The following is a 20,143-nucleotide window of genomic DNA, read 5'->3' as shown; positions in this document are numbered from 1 at the left end:
ACCTTCCCTACCTGTGCCAAGAGAAGGGCTCCAGTCCATCTACAGTCCTGTGCTGAGAGAAGGTCTCTACTCCTCCAGTCCACCTACAGACCTGTGCCGAGAGAAGGGCTCCAGTCCATCTACAGTCCCGCTGATGGTAACAGTTTCCAGTTTCCCCACGAGACCATCCACATCCACTCCCCCATGAGAACAGGCTCCAGCCTGTGGACGTCTTCTGTCCGGAGCGGTCGTCACCGCATAGACTTCTGGGTTGCAGGGCAGAGATGGCCTTTCCTCCTATCTGGACTGCTGACAAATCAGTCTGGGGTTCCCATTCTGTGATGCGAGTTCTGGAAAAGTAAATCACATATGAGCAAGTCATTCCGGGACTTGAGAAGAAGTTTTTTATTTGTTTTCTTTCCTTTTTTTTTTTTTTTCTTTCCATTTTTTTATTTTGTTTTGTTTCCACAGTTGATGGGGCTGCAGTCCTGCAGTCCTATAGCACGAGCCGCCCCTGTTAAACATTACACAAAAAAAGTTCCAGCAGAGAAAATTAACCTAAGAACTGAAGTAAAACAACCAAAATACTTTTTATCATTGCGTTCCTGTTACCTGATCGAATGTTTAGGTTAGCGAATACCTAAATGTCGATCTGATAATAGCGAAAGCAAAAAAACACAAAAGGCCGATTTAACACAGGGAAAGAATTCCCTTGGCCGTTATGCAGAATTTGGCATTTTCCCCACGGTAGAGCAATCTCGGAGTTGGTATATTTAGTTAGGGGGTGTGGGGGGCACAACCCCCTCATATCAGGGGGGTCGAAGTGCCCCACTTCATTTTGGTTTATTATTTTTTTTTTTTGCGGTGTGGGAATTCATTCCCTATGTTAAATCGTCCGTTCGCTGTTTTAATTTTTCGATATTACCAGGTCGACGCTTAGGTATTTGCTAACCTAAACATTCGATCGGGTAATGTAGATGCTTCTCTTCACTCCAAACAAGACTTAGAGCTGGGGCAAGCAGCAAAAACCAGGCAGAAACAAACTGTCATACAAATCCACTTTATCATTAAGAACATTTGTCCCTTACTTAACTCATACTAAGACCCTGGAGAATATAATTTCTTCCTTCAGGTAAGGACTTGATCATTGCTGGTGAAGAGCTATTTTGTCACATCTTCATAGGCATTAAGTACTGGGGAGAGTATAGTGATAGCGACATGCTGATTAATGCTGAGCTTTTGTTGGAGAATCCCTGGAAGGTTATAAGATTAGTAGTTTTCATTAAACATTTCACAAAATAATGTTCCAGGAGAGAAAGTTAACCTAAGACCCTGCAGGGCACCTGAAGCGCAAATGCTAATAGTCTGAGAAGAGAAGAAGAGGAGGAAACTGTTGAAGATGGGAGTGATCAAAGAGTCCACCAGAGACTGAAACAGTCCCATTCTTCTAATTCCAAAAACAGACAATACAGCCTGATTTGAAATGAATTCAGTAAACTTAGCTGATGGAGTGGCTAGGGAAAGCTAGATTTCTAAATTTCCTATTCTGGAAAAAGGACAATGGTAAACTCCTTTAACAAGAGATTAAGGAGAAGACAGTGTTCTCCACTGCAAAATAAATTTTGAATATGCCATCCTCCTAACTGGTCTCCACAGAGTTTTGGCCAGGTACCAGAGGGTATTGGATCTTGAGCTCAGTTCCCACCAGCCCTATACTGCAGCCTGCTACAGCATTGCTAACCAGTTCTACATGCACTAAACAGGGTAGACTTTCTGTAAATATGTTAGGCATGACTAAGGCAAAAATCTGGATGATTGAGAAAGATGTGACCCAGAGAGTGAACAATAATGAACAACAAGCAGAAACTAGTTACTCCATGTAGATCAATGTGTGTGTGTAGCTTTAAGAAGCTATCCAAGGGCTTGCACAAGTGTATAAATACTGAGTACGTGCAAGCTAGACTGACATTTTGTGGTAAGCTGTTGAGTTGTAAGTATGTATGTATGTATGTAAAGTCTGTCTGTTAATTAGTTTGTTTGTACTTTATGATGCGGCTATCCATCCTGATGTGTTTCTATGTATTAAAACAGCTAAACGAACCCCCCCCCCCGCCTGCTTGTCTTATGTGTTAAAGAAGGACAAGAGATATGGTGCCAGAAGTGGCATATCTGAAAGGACATGGAGTCAGAAACGGCATATCTAAAGGGCAGCATGCCTAAAATGATTTAAGGCACTTGCTTGGAACTGGAGGAATATAGAAGAGTGAATCATCCTTAAAATGTGCACACTTCACAAAACAGGTCAGAAACGAATTTCAGGTATTAAAACTTGCTCATCACTATTTCTTTTTTGTAAAATATGAAACGAGGTATACAAATGTTCTAAACGATATTCGCATAAATAGATATGTACGATATTGATAAAAATATTCAAATTATTACAGAAAATGTTTGAAATAAAGTACGAATTGCATAAAACAAATAAAATAAGGGGAAATGACCATATTTTCGCTAAGCATATATTTTTCATATTAAGCAAAGATATTTGAGTTATCAGAAGTGTATAAAGTGTTTGCATGTTTATGCAGTCTTACTGTAAAGCTATTTCATAAACATACAGCCATTACAAGGCATATTTCACAAAATATAACTATTATAGAGCATATTTCACAAAGTAAAGTATTTCAAAGAGTTTATTGTGCATTTGAATGTTATTGCAAGCTCACAGAACAAATTGTTCATACATAATTACAAGGGCCATATTTTCAGTGTGTTTGTGTATACTTTGTGAGCATGGCAGACGAATTTCGAAAAGCCAGTGCACCTGTGTTTGACAGTAATATTGAGAACTGGAGAGTGTTTGAGCAAGAGTACATTTTCATACAGGCTGCATTTTCTGATAAAGTTGAAAGTACAAAGGCATTTATTCTACTTAATTTAGCTGGGTCAGAAGCCATAGAAAGGGATGTATGCACCTACTATATATACCGGAGAGGGGCAAAACCATCATATTGTTGTACAGGCTGAGTCAAGGGAGGACCCAGAGTACTTGAAACATAAATTTAGAGAAATGTGTAACCCCCAGACAACCGTTACAATGGAAAGGCACTTATTTTACACAAGGGATGAAAAACCTGGTGAAACTTTTGCAGCATATGTAACTGACCTGAGAAATAAGGCTAAAACGTGCAAATTTGGTGACTTAAGGGATGAGTTCATAAAGGACAGACTTGTGTTATAAAAGATGATGCTATCAAAAAGATTTTGCTTTGTGACAGTGATTTAACTTTGAATAAGGCCATTGAGATTTGTCAGATATACAAGCTCACAGACAGGCACACAAATATGCTTACAGATGAGAATAACTCTAGAAGGCACAGTTATAAAGCTAATGCTGATAGTATGCAGCACATAGTTAAAAGAAACAGTCCCAAGCACATGGCAGCAACTGTAGCCCCTACAGCACTCACTGGTAAACCCCAGAACTTTCTTGCAAATGCCAGAGTTCGCACAGTCTCAGTGAAGCATAAGAGTGTAGCCCCTACAGCACTCACTGGTAAACCCCATAACTTTCTTGCAAATGCCAGAGTTCGCACAGTCTCAGTGAAGCATAAGAGTGAGTCAGCAAACTCAAAGCATAGGCCCCAACTCAGTTTCATTGCTACTGTTGTAACTGTTGTGGAAGTCATGAATCTTAAAGGGAGAAATGTTTAGCTTTTGGTCAACAATGCAACAAATGCAATAAACGGAATAATTTCAAAAGGTTTTGTAAATCAAAAGGCCCACACTCTTTCATTAAAAGGAAATATTTTAAGAAACAAGTCAATCAATTAGAAAGCTGCAACCCCACTCTTTATGTTGATGGTGTGTCAGTGCTTCATGAAACGGTTAATGCAGTAGATTTAAGGGCAATGAATGAAATATTTTGTACTGTACAAATCCACAGAGCTCAAAGTTGATACAGATTCCAAATGCAATGCTATGTCAGCAGAAACATTTGCTACAGTGTGTCAAGGTGAAAGGCTTGATTTGGCAAGGTGTGTGTAGAACAGAGCACGTGTGTGTAACTTTAAGAAGGGTTTCCAAGTGTAGGCACATGCATATAAACAGTGAGCACGTGCAGGCAGCAGTGCCATTTTGAGAGAACAGCCAGAGTGTTAACATGTATGAGTGTAGCAGCCAGTCTGTTTATGTTTATTTAAGTTTAAGTTACTAAGCCTCCGTCCTGATGTGTTTGTGTGTAATAAAGCTGCTTGAACTGAACCCACAACTCTTCATCGGTTTTATCCTGACCAGATGAGCAACATTGTGTCAGAACTGAGATTGAAAGTGCAACTTCTTCAACCCATGAGGTGCAGAGTTGATGGTGAAGGTATATTGAGTAGGTTGGGTGATACAGTGCACAAATGAAAAGGGCCAGAAGTGAACTTCAGGTAACCAAAACTTCCACAAATTATTTATTTTGCAAACTAAATGATACAGAGCATTCCTAAGGCAGAAAATGCATTATTAATCAAACAAGTAGCACAAAACCCATTATTAATCAAATGAAAGGCACACATCACATTGTTAATTAAACAAAATGTTCAAAACCACGATATTTGATAAAACTATCAGAAATACTTATATGGGCTCAGAATTACTTTCGGTTTGCATAACGAGCATGTTTAAAGTAAAACGAGCACAAGAAAGGTATAATGAGCGTGATAAGAGGTTAAATGGGCATAATAAGTGCAGTAAAAGGGCAAAATAAGTTTAAAAAGCAAGACAACTGCATGCTTTTTAGTAAAAGACCATGTTTTGGCATAAACTACTATTTTGCATTAACCAAAGCCATTCATAGCATAACTAGGGTTGTTCAAAGTATCTCGGAGTGTGCAAAGTGTTTGCAGAGTGTGTGCTTTTTTATGGTGCAATTATTTCAAAGAGTTTGCTGTGTGCAAAGCACAGTTATTTTGCAAAGTGCCATCAAAGTACAGTCATTTCGAAAAGCTTCTTGTGCTGTGTACATTTATTCACAGAATGTCACCATTTCAAAGTGTTTCTTACACTGTACAGATTTATTTCGCAAAATACAGCCATTTTGAAAGGTTCTTGTGCTGTATACAGTTCATTTGCAAAGTCCATTCATTTTAAGTGTTTCTTACTCTAAGCTTCTTCTGCTGTGTACAGTTTGTTTGCAAAGTGCAGTCATTTTGAAGTATTTCTTACACTGATAAGGAGCGATTTTGCAAAGGACAGTGATTTTAAAGTGTTCTTGTGCTATGGAGACTTATTTGACAAAGTGCAGTTATTTCAAAGAGTCTGTTGTGCTATTGAGCATAATTACACATTCTGGCATATTTATATGTGTGTATGTACATAATTTCAAGCACCTTCACTACTGTGTATTGATATGGCATAGGCATTTTGCAGACTCAGTCCACTTGTGTTTGATCATAATATTGCAGAGAATTGGAGAGTATTTGAGCAGGAATACGATGTTTTCATACAAGCAGCTTTTTCTGACAAAGATGCACCTACAAGGTCATTTATTTTGCTTAACTTAGCTGGGTCAGAGGCCATTGAAAGAGAGGATTCATTTGTGTATCCACCAGCAGTATATACAGAAGAAGGGGAAAACCGCCATATTGTTGTACCGGCTGAATCAAGAGAGGACTCTGAGTGCTTGAAATGTAAATTTAGAGAAATGTGCAACCCCCAGACAAATGTTACATTAGAGAGGCACCTATTTTTATACAAGAGACCAAAAGCCTGGTGAAACCTTTGCCTCTTATATCACTGACTTGAGAAATAAGGCTAAAACATGCAGATTTGGTGATTTAAAAGATGATTTAATAAAGGACAGATTTGTGTGTGATGTTAATAGTGCTGCAGTGAGAAAGATTTTGCTTTGTGACAATGATTTAACATTGAGAAAAGCTGTAGAGATTTGTCAAATCTGTGAGCTCACAGAAAGGCACACAAGTATGCTTGCAAGTGATAAGAGCATGATTTAAGCACCCTCTAGAGCAAGCATAGATACCATGCAGTACATGGCTAGCAGAAGCAGGCCTAAGCACATGGCAGCTGCAACCCCTGCAAGTTTTCCATGAAGGACCCGTAACTTTCTAGCAAGTTCCAAGACTAGCTCAGAAAACTGGACGTGCTCAGTGCAGTGTAAGGGTGAGTCAGCAAAACCCAAGTTAAGTCTTATTGTTAACTGTCATAATTGTGGTGCCAATCATGAGTCTAAAAGAGAGAAGTGTTTAGCATTTGGTCAGCAATGTCACAAGTGTAAAAAATGGAACCACTTACAAAAGTTTTGTAAATCAAGCAAGCCTCATTCAGTTGTTAAGAAAAGTCACTCAAAAAAGCTCATGTAAAAAGCTGCACCCCTACTTTCTATGTAGATGGTGTATCAGTGGTCGGTAAAAAGGTTAATGCAGTAGATTTGATGGAAAAGAATGAAGTATTTTGTACTGTCCTGATCAATGGTAAATCCACGGAACTCAAAGCAGACACTGGTTCAAAGTGTAATTTAATGGCAGCAGAAATATTTGCTAGAGTGAGAGCCGGTGAACAACTTAATTTGGCTAATTGTGCAAAGTTTGTTGCTTATGTAGGTGAAGAGATTCAAACCAATGGCTCAGTAGTGCTTTCATGCTATTCCGCTGGGAACGGTTACAGCTTACAATTTTATGTAGTCAGAAGAACTGTGCAGTCATTTATTAGGTCTCAGCGACAGTTTAAGAATGAAACTGCTTTCTTTTACCAAAGAAGTCCATCATGTAAGCACGTCCCATTTCCAGCTTCAGTGATGCAATTTCTCAGAGTATGCTGATGTTTTTGACGGCAAACGAAATAAACTTCCAGTTATGTACCCCATGAAAGTAGACCCAGAGGTCAGTCCACTGGTCAGACCAGTGAGAAGAGTTCCAATAGCTATGCAGGACAAGGTCAATGTCCAGTTAGACAAGATGGTGCAACAAGGTGTGATTTGGCCAGTCACAGAACCAACAGAGTGGATGTCTTCCATGGTAGCTGCTCATAAGAAAAGCTCGGATGAAATCAGAATATGCATTGACTCAAGAGACTTGAACAAGGCATTAAAGAAACCTCATTATCCTATGCGTACAGTTGTGGAGGTTGCCACCCTCATGCCAATGTCACTGATTTTTCTGTCTTGGATGCCGAGTTCATTTTGGCAAGTAATGCTTGATCACAAATCTTCATTACTGACTACATTCAGCACACCATTTGATAGATACAGATTCCTCAGGATGCCTTTTAGAATAAATTCTGCCAGTGAAGTCTTTCAGCATGCAATGGAACAATTTTTTTCAGGTTATCCATGTGTTATAATAGTTGATAATTTACTGGTTGGAGGAAGTGGTGAAGCAGAGCATGACAGAAACCTCAGGAAAGTTCTGGACAGAGCATGTGAAGTAAACTTGAAGCTCAATCCTCTGAAATGTAAATTCAGACTACCAAAAGTTACTTATGTAGGTAATTTATTTCCCAGTACAGAATTATGACCAGACGCTTCCAAACAAGCAGCCATTCTTGAAATGCTGGCTCCAGACAATGTCCAACCCTACACCATTTTCTTGGTATGGTTAACTATTTGGGCAAATTTATCCCTGACTTTAGTGAATTATCAGTGCCTTTAAGAGAGCTGACATGCAAAAATGTTGACTGGTCATGGCTGGAAGAACACCAGAGAGCATTCAATAACCTCAAACAGCAAATTGCCAACTTGCCTACATTGAGACAGTATATGTCCACAAACCAGTAGTTCTTTCCTGTGATGCTTCAAAGTTCTGTCTTGGTGCAGTTATTCTTCAAAAGGGCAGATCTGTTGCCTATGCAGCTAGAGCTCTTACCCAAACTGAAATGCAGTATGATCAAATTAAGATGGAACTTTTGGCAATTGCGTTCGCATGTTCGAAGTTCCATGATTATATTTATGGCCGAGCTATCCAATTCGAAACTGATCATCAACCTTTAGTCATTATTTTAAAAAAGCAAGACTACAAAGAATGATGCTCAGATTACAAAAGTGTAACTTCAAAATGGTCTACACAAAAGGCAAAATTCTTTATCCTTATCTAGATTGCCCAGAAATACCACAGAACAGTGTGATGGAGAGAATTTTGACTTTGAAGTCATGGAAGTGTGTAATATTTCTGCCATGAGACTTGACCTGAGAAATCATACAAAAACTGATCCAATTTTACAGAAGCTCAACCACTTTATCAATGTATGATGGACATCAAAGTGATCCTGTGTACCAGCAGAAGTAGAACCTTATTTTCTATACAGAGATGAGATGCTGATGGAAAATGGTATCATTTTCAAAGGTCCCAAAGTTATTGTTCCTACTTCCTTGCAACATGAATACATTTAGATTTTGCATCATGGCCACCCAGGTTCTGAAGCTACCAAAAGAAGGGAGAGAGAATTAGTATTTTGGCCTTCTCTGTCAAAGGATATTGATAAAGTGCTTTCATCTTGTTTAGTATGCAATAGTACTAAACCGCATTTGCAAATAAAGCCACTTCAGCTAAGCCAGATTCCTGAACTACCTTAGTCAACAGTAGCCACTGATATATTTCAGTGGAACAATCAGCATTACTTAGTGTCGGTCGACTCTTATTTGAACTGGTTTGAGATTGATTCGCTACCTAACCTAACATCCATTGCTGTTATTACTAAGCTGAAATATCATTTCTCAGTCCATGGTAGTCTGCACAGTGTTATTTCTGACAATGGTACCCAGTTTACCAGTCAATTGTTTCAGAAACTTGCAAAAGAGTGGGAATTTATCCATGTTACTAGTAGTCCTGAATACCCACAGTCAAATGGCCTTGCTGAATGTGCTGTGCAGAGTACAAAGCAATTACTATAGAGGTCAAAGCGTGACAATACCAGTATCTTCTTGAATTTACTTAATCTCAGAAATATACCCCATGACAACCTACTTGGCTCACCTGCTCAGTGACTTCTATCTAGGCAAACCAGAACAACCCTTGCCTATCAGTTCTAGTTTGTTAGTGTCTAATGCTAAAAACACCAGAGCAGTCAAAGCCAAACTTTTAAGAAGCATCCCTTTCAGAAGTCCAGCTATGATAAAATGAACAGATTTCTTCATCCGTTGAAAGAAGGAGAGACAGTAAGGATGCAAATGGTGAAAGGCTTTGATCGAATTGGTCAAGTGAGAGGCATATGTGCTGAGCTGAGATCCTACTTAGTGGAATCTGAGAGTATAGAATACAGGAGAAACCACAGGCATCTTCTTCCTGTGTCTGAAATGAAATTGCAGCATCATACCTCTGATACAGACTCTAGATCTCAGAGCAACCTCTCAGTATCCATTCCTGTTCTTGATGATGTTCCAGATGCCTCAAAATTGAACATTCCTTGAAGACAGTCCCCGTTGTTAGATCCAGTTCTGATTTTTATGTTACACAATCAGGTCATATTTCTAGACCTATTGTAAAATACACAGCAACCTGCATATGATTGTTTTATATGTGTCTAATTTTGTATGATTGCATGTCAAAGAATTAGTTTTGCATAATTGCATGTCATAGAATACTGTCATTCATTATATGATCTATTTCTCAAAGAAGGAGGACGTAGAACAGAGCGTGTGTGTGTGTAACTTTAAGAAGCATTTTCAAGTGTAGGCACGTGCATATAAACAGTGAGCACGTGCAGGCAGCAGTGCCATTTTGAGAAAACAGCCAGTGTTAACATGTATGAGTGTAGTAGTCAGTTTGTTTATAAGTTTATTTAAGTTTAAGTTACTAAGCCTCAGTCCCAATATGTTTGTGTGTAATAAAGCTGCTTGAACTGAACCCACAACTGTTTGTCTGTTTTATCCAAACTGGACGAGTGACAGTATGAGAAGCTTGTTGATTATGGAAGTGAAGAAATACAAACTGAAGGCTCAGTAGTGCTTTTTAGTCAGTCAGCTGGAAGAAGTTTTGACTTATTATTTTATGTGGTCAAAAGGCACATCCAGTCATTATTAGGGCTCAGAGACAGTTTAAAAATGGGACTGCTTTCAATCAATAAGGAAGTCCATCATGTTAGCTTAAAAGACCACTACTCCAGTTTTGCCCAGCACATGTTTTCTACCTATGCTGATTTGTTTGAAGACAAACTAGGCAAACTTCCAGTTGTATACTCCATGAAGTTAGACTCAGAGATCAGTCCAGTTATCAGGCCAGCTTGAAAAGTTCCAATAGCTATGCAGGACAGAGTCAAAGCCAAATTAGATAAAATGGTGCAACAAGGTGTGATTTGTCCAGTTGTAACTCCAACTGAACGGGTATCCTCCATGGTGCTAGCTCACAAGAAAAGATCAGATGACATCAGAATATTTATTGATCCATGAGATTTGAACAGAGCACTAAAAATACCTCATAATCCAATGCACACATCTGAGGAAGTCACAGCCTGGATGCCAAATGCCACTGTTTTTTTTTCTGTCTTAGATGCAAAGAGTTCATTTTGGCAAATTCAGCTTGACAAAAAATCCTCATTGCTAACTACTTTCAGTACTCCATTTGGCAGGTACAGATTTTTTGAGAATGCCATTTGGGATAAATTCTGCAAGTGAAGTCTTTCAGCGAGCAATGGACTACATTTTTTCTGGGTATCCTTATGCTGTTATAGTAGATGACATACTAGCTGGAGGTCACGGTGAAGCAGAATATGACAGAAACCTGTGAAAAGTTCTAGAAAGGGCATGTCAAGTGAATCTTAAACTCAATCCACACAAATGCAAATTCTGGCTACAAGAAGTTACTTATGTTGGTCATTTATTTACATGTACAGGGTTACGACCAGACCCTTTAAAGCAAACAGCCATTCTCGAGATGCCAGCTCCAGACAATGTTCAAGCCCTGCAATGTTTTCTTGGCAAGGTTAACTACCTAGGCAAGTTAATTCCAGACTTGAGCCTATTATCAGCACCACTTAGACAGCTGACACATAAAGATGTATCATGGTCTTGGTTAGAGCAACACCAAATGCATTTGATGTCCTGAAACAGAGTATTGCTAGTCCACCAACTCTCACATACTATGATGTTCACAATCCAGTTATACTCTCCTGTGATGCTTGAAATTTGATCTTGGTGCAGTCATTCTACAAGAGGATCAACCTGTTGCTTACACATCAAAAACTCTTACCCAAATTGAAATTCAGTATGCCCAGATTGAGAAAGAGCTTTTGGCAATTTTGTTTGCATGTTCGAAGTTCCATGATTATGTTTATGGTAGACCCATCTAGATCTAATCAGACCACCAACCTCTAGTCACTATCTTGAGAAAACCTATGCATTTAGCTGCAGCCAGACTGCAGATTTTGATGCTGAGATTGTCTACAAGAAAGGCAAACTTCTTTATCTTGCTGGTACATTATCCAGATCACCCCCAAAACACCACAGAACAGCATGAGAAAGAGAATCTTGATTTTGAAGTCATGGAAGTGAGAACATTTTTTTCCACGTGTCTTGATGAGCTAAGAGATCACACAGCCACAGATTCAGTTTTACAGAGGCTCAACCACTTTATCAATCAAGGATGGCTGTCAAAGCAATCTAGTTTACCTCAAGTATTGCAACCTTGTTTTCCATACAGACCAGTCCAAAACAAACCTGTTAGCAGCTGAAGGTGTTCCGTGAAAGAAAAGGCAATGCAGTGAATAAATCACAAACCACCATGGACATCCAAAAACTCTAGAAATCCTTTATTAAAATGAACCCTCAATAAAAAGGAAATATTTGTAGCAAAATCCTTGTAGAAAAATATATAAAAACACAAAAAGGTGCACCATTCAGGATGGATAAGTGCTTTCAGGATTTCTCTTCCTCGGATCCTGTTGTAACTGAAAAAAAAATATTCCATTTAAGGAAGGCTTAACCATTCAAGAAGTTCACACAAGCTGACACCTCCAGTGTGAGCCAGAGGTAAAACATCCTATCAGGACATGATGGTAAAGTTACACCCTTCCTAGAATCCAGTCAGTGGAAGAACTTCAAGTGTAAGTTAAAACATCACTCCATTAGGTATGCATTTGCTTTCAAAATAAACACTGCTCTGCTAGAGCAGATACCAGTCCTCTTTCTTTAGATGGATTCAAAAAATAATGCAACACCTTAGTTAAAAATAAAGCATGATGTAATAAATTATTATTTTCCACACACAGAAGAGATTTTGTCTAGCAAAGGTATCATTATGAAAGGTCTGAAAGTAATTTGTCCCAAAGTCCTTGTAACCAGAGTACATTACTATTGTGCATTGTGGTCACCCATGAGTTGATTCTACCAAAAGAAGGGTGAAAGGACTAGTATTTTGGCCTTCTATGCCACAAGACATTGACACAGCACTTTCATCTTGTTCAGTGTGTAATAGTACAAAGCCACATTAGCAGAAGGAACCACTTCAGCTAAACCAGATTCCTCAACTACCTTGGTCTACAGTAGCCACGGACATTTTCAATTGGAATGGTCAACATTATTTGGTGTTAGTCGACTCTTACTCCAATTGGTTTATGATTGACTTACTTCCTAACCTAGCATCCAGTACAGTCATTACTTAGATGAAGTCTCATTTTGCAGTACATGGTAGTCCACACAAAGTTATTTCTGACAATGGTACACAGTTTACAAGCCAACAGTTCAAAAGATTTGCTGAGGAAAGGGACTTTACTCATGCCACAAGTAGCCCTGAGTACCCGCAGTCAAATAGTTTGCCAGAACGTGCAGTTCAAAGTGCAACGCAGTTACTAAAGAAGTCAAAATGAGGTAATACTGATGTTTTCCTGAATCTCTTGAATCTCAGAAATGTTTCTCGTGACATACATCTTGGTTCACCTGCTCATACTTCTGTCGAGACAAACCAGAATCACATTACCAGTCAGTAGTTAATTGTTGGTTCCATGTGTCAAAAACAACAGGCCAGTGAAAGTCAATCTGTTAAAGAAGTGTTTAACCCAGAAGTCCTACTATGATAAAACCAGCAAACTACTCAATCCATTACGAGAAGGAAAAGTGGTAAGGATACAAACATCCAAAGGTTATGATTGGATTGGTGTCGTGAAGAATATTATCCAGAGCCAAGATCATACATTGTGGAATCACAAGAAGCAGTCTTTAGGCAGAATCAGAAGCATTTGAGACCAGTGCCTGAGCCTATACCACAGCACATAGCCTGTAAGAAAGACTCTTTATCTCAGAGTGAGTTGTCTGGTGTTCCAATTCCAGAGAACATTCCCATTCCTGTGATGAATCCAAAAGTTCCTGATATGAGTTGTGCAATGCAGACTGTCCCTCTTGCTAAATTTGGTCCAGATTGTTATGTTATGAGATATGGTCGCATCTCTAAACCCTGTAACACATATGAAACAACTTGGACATGAACACTGTGTTTCTAACGTGTATTGTAATGCATATCTAGCTCTAATATTGTTTTTACAAAGGGCAATCATTTTTAAGAGGGAGGATGTAGATCAATGTGTGTGTATGTACCTTTAAGAAGCTATCCAAGGGCTTGCACAAGTGTATAAATACTGAGCATGTGCAAGTCTGACTGCCATTTTGTAGTAAGCCATTGAGATGTATGTATGTAAGGTCTATCTGTTAACTAGTTAGTTTGTATTTTATGATGCTGCTATCCATCCTGATGTGTCTCTATGTCTCTATGTATTAAAGTATCTAAACAATATAACCCACCTGCTTGTCATCTATGTTAGAGAAGGGTGAGCAACACTTATGTACCTTCTTTCCATACCTGCCTGGCTGCATATCGTTCTATAGACTTCACAGACACCTTTGTGCGTTAACTCCACCTATTTCCTTTTCTTAAGGCACTAGAGTCCTGACTATTTCCTTGAATTCCTTTACTCTAACTCCAGTCAACTTCCAGGTCCTCATCCTAGTCTCCACTGATGTTAGAGCTTACTCTGACCACTATTTCCAGCTAACTGTGGCCACCAGTGGTTTATGCTGGGGGCTGACAGTCTCATTAGAGATGACTTTGCAATCCCATGATTCTAGCCCAATGCCCTTTCCTTGCTTGGGAGAAATCTGTCTGAGTTGGATGTTGTCTGCTCTTGTGGGTGATTTTGTGACTGTCTGTCTTTGACATCATCGACCCATTTGACAGGCAGAAATGTAGAATGCACTCTTCTTCTTCATCATTCCTGTTGTCTAACCATGTGGACTCAGGCAATTCCAATATGAGCATTCTGTTCTGCTTTATCTAGTACATCTTACAACTGCTACCCGAATGCACTTTTTTCCATCACTAGCACAACTCCAACAAGGGGCTCATGTTCTAAATACCACACTGAAGTATGACTGCCATGACTCTGTCACTAATTCTGATAGCATCATTCACTAAGTTCAGAGACTGTCTCTATCTCTGTCATCATAATTTCCACACCATTTCTAGTCTGTTCTCCCTGAGTGGAAGACTATTTCCTAGCCAAGTGACTTTGCTTCACTGTCCTTCCACATTATCTACTAGATATACAAGATGTCCAGACTGCTACTTATCATCATGTTGTATACCTTCATTCCACATCCTGTCACTCAACTTGTTTTTAGTGTAGCAATGTTTAGTTCATTTCATCAGGTTGACTAGATTTGTATTCAGCTTTTGCTCAGCAGTGCTATCCCAGGTTACCCAGGCTGGGCAACTAGACCAGAAATGTACTGACCTACTGACAACACTAGACAATAGGGGTAAATAGACTGCAGCCAAATTACCTACAGCCACTTTTTGTGACATGTAGTGGCTAGCTCTGGTATGGCCCAGTTGGGGATCTATGTTTAGCTAGCTAGAAAACAGGGGTGGCTCGTGCTATAGGATTGTAGGATTGCAGCACCCCCCAGCTGTGGAAAGACAAAAAACAAAATAAAAAACAATTGCGAAAAAAAGGAACAAAAAATAAAAATTTCTTGAGTCCCAGAACTCCGCACATGCATGATTGCACAGATTAGGAACTTCAGACTGCTTTGTCAGCAGTCCGGATAGGAGGAAAGGCCATCTTTGCCTGCAGCCCAGAAGTCTATGCGACAATGACCGCACAGAACGGAAGGCGTCTGGACTGCAACATCCGCAGGCTGGAGCCTGCTCTCACGGGGAAACCTTCCCCAGGAAGACATTTAGCTGCGGGGGACTGTTACAGGAACTAGCTTCTGCTGCAGATGGACTCGTTTTAGGAACTAGACGTCATTGAGCTGCAGATGGACTCGTTTCAGGTAGGGAACTGAAACAAAAGCTGTTTTCAATGTGTGTGTGTGTGTGTGTGTGTGTGTGTGTGTGTGTGTGTGTGTGTGTGTGTGTGTGTGTGTGTCAGAGTGTGTGTGTGTGTGTAATGCCCCCGTTGCTATATACTGGTGGCTAGAGAGAACTGAGGATACATGGTGGTGGGTAGTCAGGCATGAACCCTGTACCCTGGGTGCAGATAACAACAGCCTGAATTCCCTACCCACCACCATTTGTTAAAAATTTGCAGATTTGTGCCTCATATTTGTTGTGTTCTGTTCCTCATAAAATCTGTGGTTTCTGTATTGATGTTGTCTTACATAGTTGATGGTGCAGTGGTAGCATTGTTGCCTGACAGCTACAGGTTCTCTGGTTTGATTCTTGGCTGGGGTGCCTTCTGTGTGGAGTCTGCATGTCCTCCCTGTGTTTGTGTGGGTTTCCTGTAGGTGCTCTGGTGTCCTCCCATTTTACAAAGACATGTCTCTGGACTGTTTCTCCCTGGGCCTCTGATGAAAATTGGCTTTTGTTGCAAGTCAGACTTTCCTGGTTAACAAATGTTAAATAAATAAAAATGACAAGGATTTGAATTTCAGACTTCATATTCTTCAGAATGTACATGATAACACAAAACCTTTTATTCTAGCAATTTTCTAAGTTTATAAGATGGCTATTTGAAATTTGTCACTATTTTTGGGACTGTATTCCCCCATTATTGGCTTTGTCCAGTTTTTTTTTGCTAAGGTTGAGAGCTATGGTGAGAACTGAATTCACTGAATATGTTTGGGGGCTGTATTCCCCCATTATTGGCTTTGTTCAAGTGTTTTGTGCTAAGAAGTTGACAGCTATGGTGAAAACTGAATTCACTAAATGGTAGCCATTTAAGTTTCAGTCTTCCTCTCCTTCATAAAACAACTGATTTGGCATTGTGGTATGTTGCTCTGACTGTTTTGCACAGGGTCCTGGGTTCATGTTTTGGCAGTGAAATGTATGGTGGTATCACAGCATTTTATTCTAGCAGCTTTCCAACATTATACAAGCAATGTTTAAAATGTGTCCCTGGTTTTTGGGCTTTTGTCCCCCACCCCCAATAAATTTTGGCTTTTTCCAGATTTCTTGTGCTGTAAAGTCCAGAGATACAGCTGAGTGTCGAATAGATTTTACAAGGAGCTGAGAGCTGCCGGGGAACAGAAGTTTAGTGCTGCTTATGCTGAGTCTGCTTGCATTGTTAATAGCACAACCAGTAGTGTACTTTCTTTTGATGCAGAAGGTTGTGGGTTCTACTCCCACAGTATGGAGATGCATTGCTGATACTGTACTGTGTTATTAAGTGGGTGGATGCTGCAGTACTTTTTGGTGAAGATACCTAGTAACTATCAACCTCTTATCAGTTTGCCATCCATTTCCTATTGCAATATTACTAGCTTATCATATTTTGTAATGTAATAGAGGCAATTTAGTCCACAAGGGCAGCAGGCACTTTATTTGTAGATTAAACAATGAAATATAAAGTTGTTTGCTAGCAGCAACCTCTTCATTAGTTACAGATCTCTTTAATGTGGAATTATTTAGATGACTTTTACTTCTTTAGAGATTGTACATATTTACTGATACTGGTGGACTGTAGAAGTTTGAGTAGACTTTTATGATGGAAATGTTCTGAATTGGGCTGTTTTGTCATTATTGGTGCATACATTTTGTTTCATTGTTTACTGAAAAATGTTCAAAACAATAAATTTAAAATGCCTTCTAACAACTGTACTATATTGTACAAGGAATATAATTTAATACAATCAGGAAGGTCTATCAAAGAGCACATGTATGTTTCGTGTGCAAGGGGCCTATGTTTTGAAAACAGCCCAAAGTTAATCATTATCTGCCACTGGAAAAATGTATTTAATTTAAATGTGGGTTTCAATGCTGTTTCAATGAATGTGAGTTTCAAGGGCAGAGAAGTTTTAATGCTAAGTCTATTTTCACTGTGAGACTGCATTGATTTGTTTACCAGATATCTATTAGTGTTTGTGCTGTAAAATGCAAAAGAAAACTTTCAAATGAAATCCAAATCATCGCAGAAGTAAAACAGTATGCACATTACAGTGTTTATAGTAAATGGGACGAAATAACCAAGGAGTGGGACATTGGAATGGCTGCAGGGGGGAGGCTCCATTTGACCATGATTTTGTGAGGGGAGAAGGGCAGCAAACTCAAAGAAAGGCCCGGCTAAACTATACCTCTCAACTGGTCCAGATTTTTGGAGAATGAATAGATTTTTGCTTCTTATTTTTGGTTTGTTCCTCATAAAATGTGTGGTTTTCTGGCAAATCATTTAGGAATAAAGTCACTAAATAATGACAGACATTGAGTTTCAGACTTCATAACCTTCAGAAAAATGCATGCTAAAGCAAGACCTTTTATTCTATCAACTGTCTTAAGTTTATACAAGAGCAGTTTTTAGACTGTTTGTATGTTCCTCCAATATATTTGGCCTTGCCCAGATGTCCTGCATTAAGAGGTTGAGAGGTACGTGCAAATAAATCGCTTTATAGAATTAGGAATATCCAAACCTCTCAACTGTCCCCAATTTTGGTTCAAAATGCTGCTCTCCCCCTAATAATCCCTCCACAAAATGGCAATTTTGGAAGAAAATGTGGAGGGTTTATAATTATAAATAAATGTAATTATCAGAGTTATAGATTACTTTTATTTCAGAAATGCATGTAGATTCTCTTATTTTGTCAGCTGCTCAAGTTAACAGCACTGATATTAAAAAAGTGTCCCTTCTTTGAGAGGTTCCCAGCTGTATTATGTGGAAATTTTATATTTCTGCATCACATGTTTGGGCCATTTTTCGTAAAATTGTGGTTTTCTGGCAAATTAGTGGCAAATCATTAGAGATTGACATTAGAAAATAATGACAGATATTTGAGTTTCAGATTTCATACTCTTCAGAAAATTCATAGTAATGCAAGACCTACTACTATTCTATTATCTTTCTAAGTTTATAAGAGTGATATTTAAAAATTGTCCTTATTTTTGTCCTTTGTCCCACTTCTGTGTATGGCTTTGTCCAGATTTCTGGCTCTGAGGTTGAGAGGTATGAGTGTCAGAGCCATCACCGTCAGCCAGAGACATTTCAAATTGTGACATACTTGTTGCATCCCACTCCCCCATGTAGTGACTCTGGATGTGTCCAAGGAAGGCAAGGAGTAGTTATGCAGTGCAAGTGTTTAGAGTATTTCCCCATCCAAGGTAGACACAAGTACGATAGCGGCTTTTCATCTGTCCTTGATTTTGCAGAATGTTCTGGTTTTCTGTTATATTTTTATACTGTTGATTTATGCTTCTTATTATTCAGAAAATGCATGCTGTTACAGTGTCCTCTTGCTCCGTGTTTAAGTAGCAATGCTTTAATGACCATCAGGTAAGCTTGTCTGAGAATGTAAGATGCAAGTAACCTTTAATAAGCATACTGTTAAATAATTACCAACACTGAAAGCCTTTTTGTTGTTGCCATGCAGAGAATATTTACATAACTAGATAATGTACAAGCCTTAGGTATTGAAATGCATATAACAGTATTTGTAATAAAGGACAGGATTACAGTATTTTCAGAAGCTCATTACATCTGTTGGAGATTTGCAGTCATCTTTGCAGGCTTTACCCCTAAACTAAACAGAATGCCAATCTATCATGTGTGGTCCATAACCTGTGCGGTAATCCTTTAAGCGATTTATCTTGAGCTTGTTTCTTGTTTGCTGTTCATTTTTTACTTTGATCATGTTTTCCCCATGAAACAAGTAGATAATTGTCAGGCAGCAGGTCTTTTTCGGATAAGAAACATTTTTACAAGTGGGGGGGTATCACAGAGATTGCTACTTTCAGCATGTTACTTGGTACTTTTATAAAGCTGAATATAAATTATAATTAGAACTGCAGTGCAAGGAGAAGCTTGTTTTTTATACTTGATTTTGACTGGTATTCCAGTAATGTATTTTAAAACTAATTTATATTTTCATGCCTCACAACCTTTTTGTTTCCATCTAGATATTAAGTAAGCTGTCATGTAGCCAATGCATTGAAATATTTTTTTCTTCTACACTTCATTTTGTGTTGATTGGACTCTTTGACGGTTTGGCATCCAGGGCAGCGTATTTAATTAAAGTTCCAGTTGTTCTTGTTTTGAGCATAGCCCCACCCCTTTCTATCTGACCACACCCATTCCCATTTGCCCCACCCATTCAGCTGTCTCCTGCAGCCCCCTTTAATTTGAAGTCACCAGCCGCCACTGCTAGAAAATACTGTGCACCACAGCTGATGTCTAAAGCAGCTAGTCTACACATCTCTGCCCTTAACTGGCACCTCTTATTGTTTTGTGTGGCTGCCCATTACGCCTTTCAATTTTGGGGTACATTTCCATGAACCCTGTGCCTTCCACTCTTGAGGTGGAAACACCAATCATGTTTTTGAGAGGTGAGAGATCCCCACACAGGGGGATACTCATGTAAAATCCACACAGTGACCAGAGGTCAGGATCAAAACCTGTACCTTGTGCCAGTGAGGCAAAGGCCTTAGCCATTACAGCAACCATGTCTCTGTATAGGTTTATATACTTAAGTCTAGTATAGAAATCATGTTGGGTATCTGCTTTGCCAGTTTCCTCTAAATCTGCACCAGTTAATTAATTTGTGTCAGTGAGTATGAGCAGTGAAGCAAATTTTATATTCAAGTTTAGGCCTTAACAAAGATTCTGTACAGCTTACTATGTGTTGTGGTGTCTCTTTAGTTTATGATTTTATAGGGTAATCCAACAATTATGTTAGCTATATTGTTTATTTATTTGAATTTGTTTACTGAGATATAGCCCTGATCCTAATGGACTAATATCGATCCAGGAAGTA

The sequence above is a fragment of the Protopterus annectens genome, chromosome 15.part0 (assembly GCF_019279795.1).
Source record: "Protopterus annectens isolate FY-2018-M chromosome 15.part0, PAN1.0, whole genome shotgun sequence".
Lineage (NCBI taxonomy): Eukaryota > Metazoa > Chordata > Ceratodontiformes > Protopteridae > Protopterus > Protopterus annectens.
Note: the sequence above shows the minus strand (reverse complement) of the source record.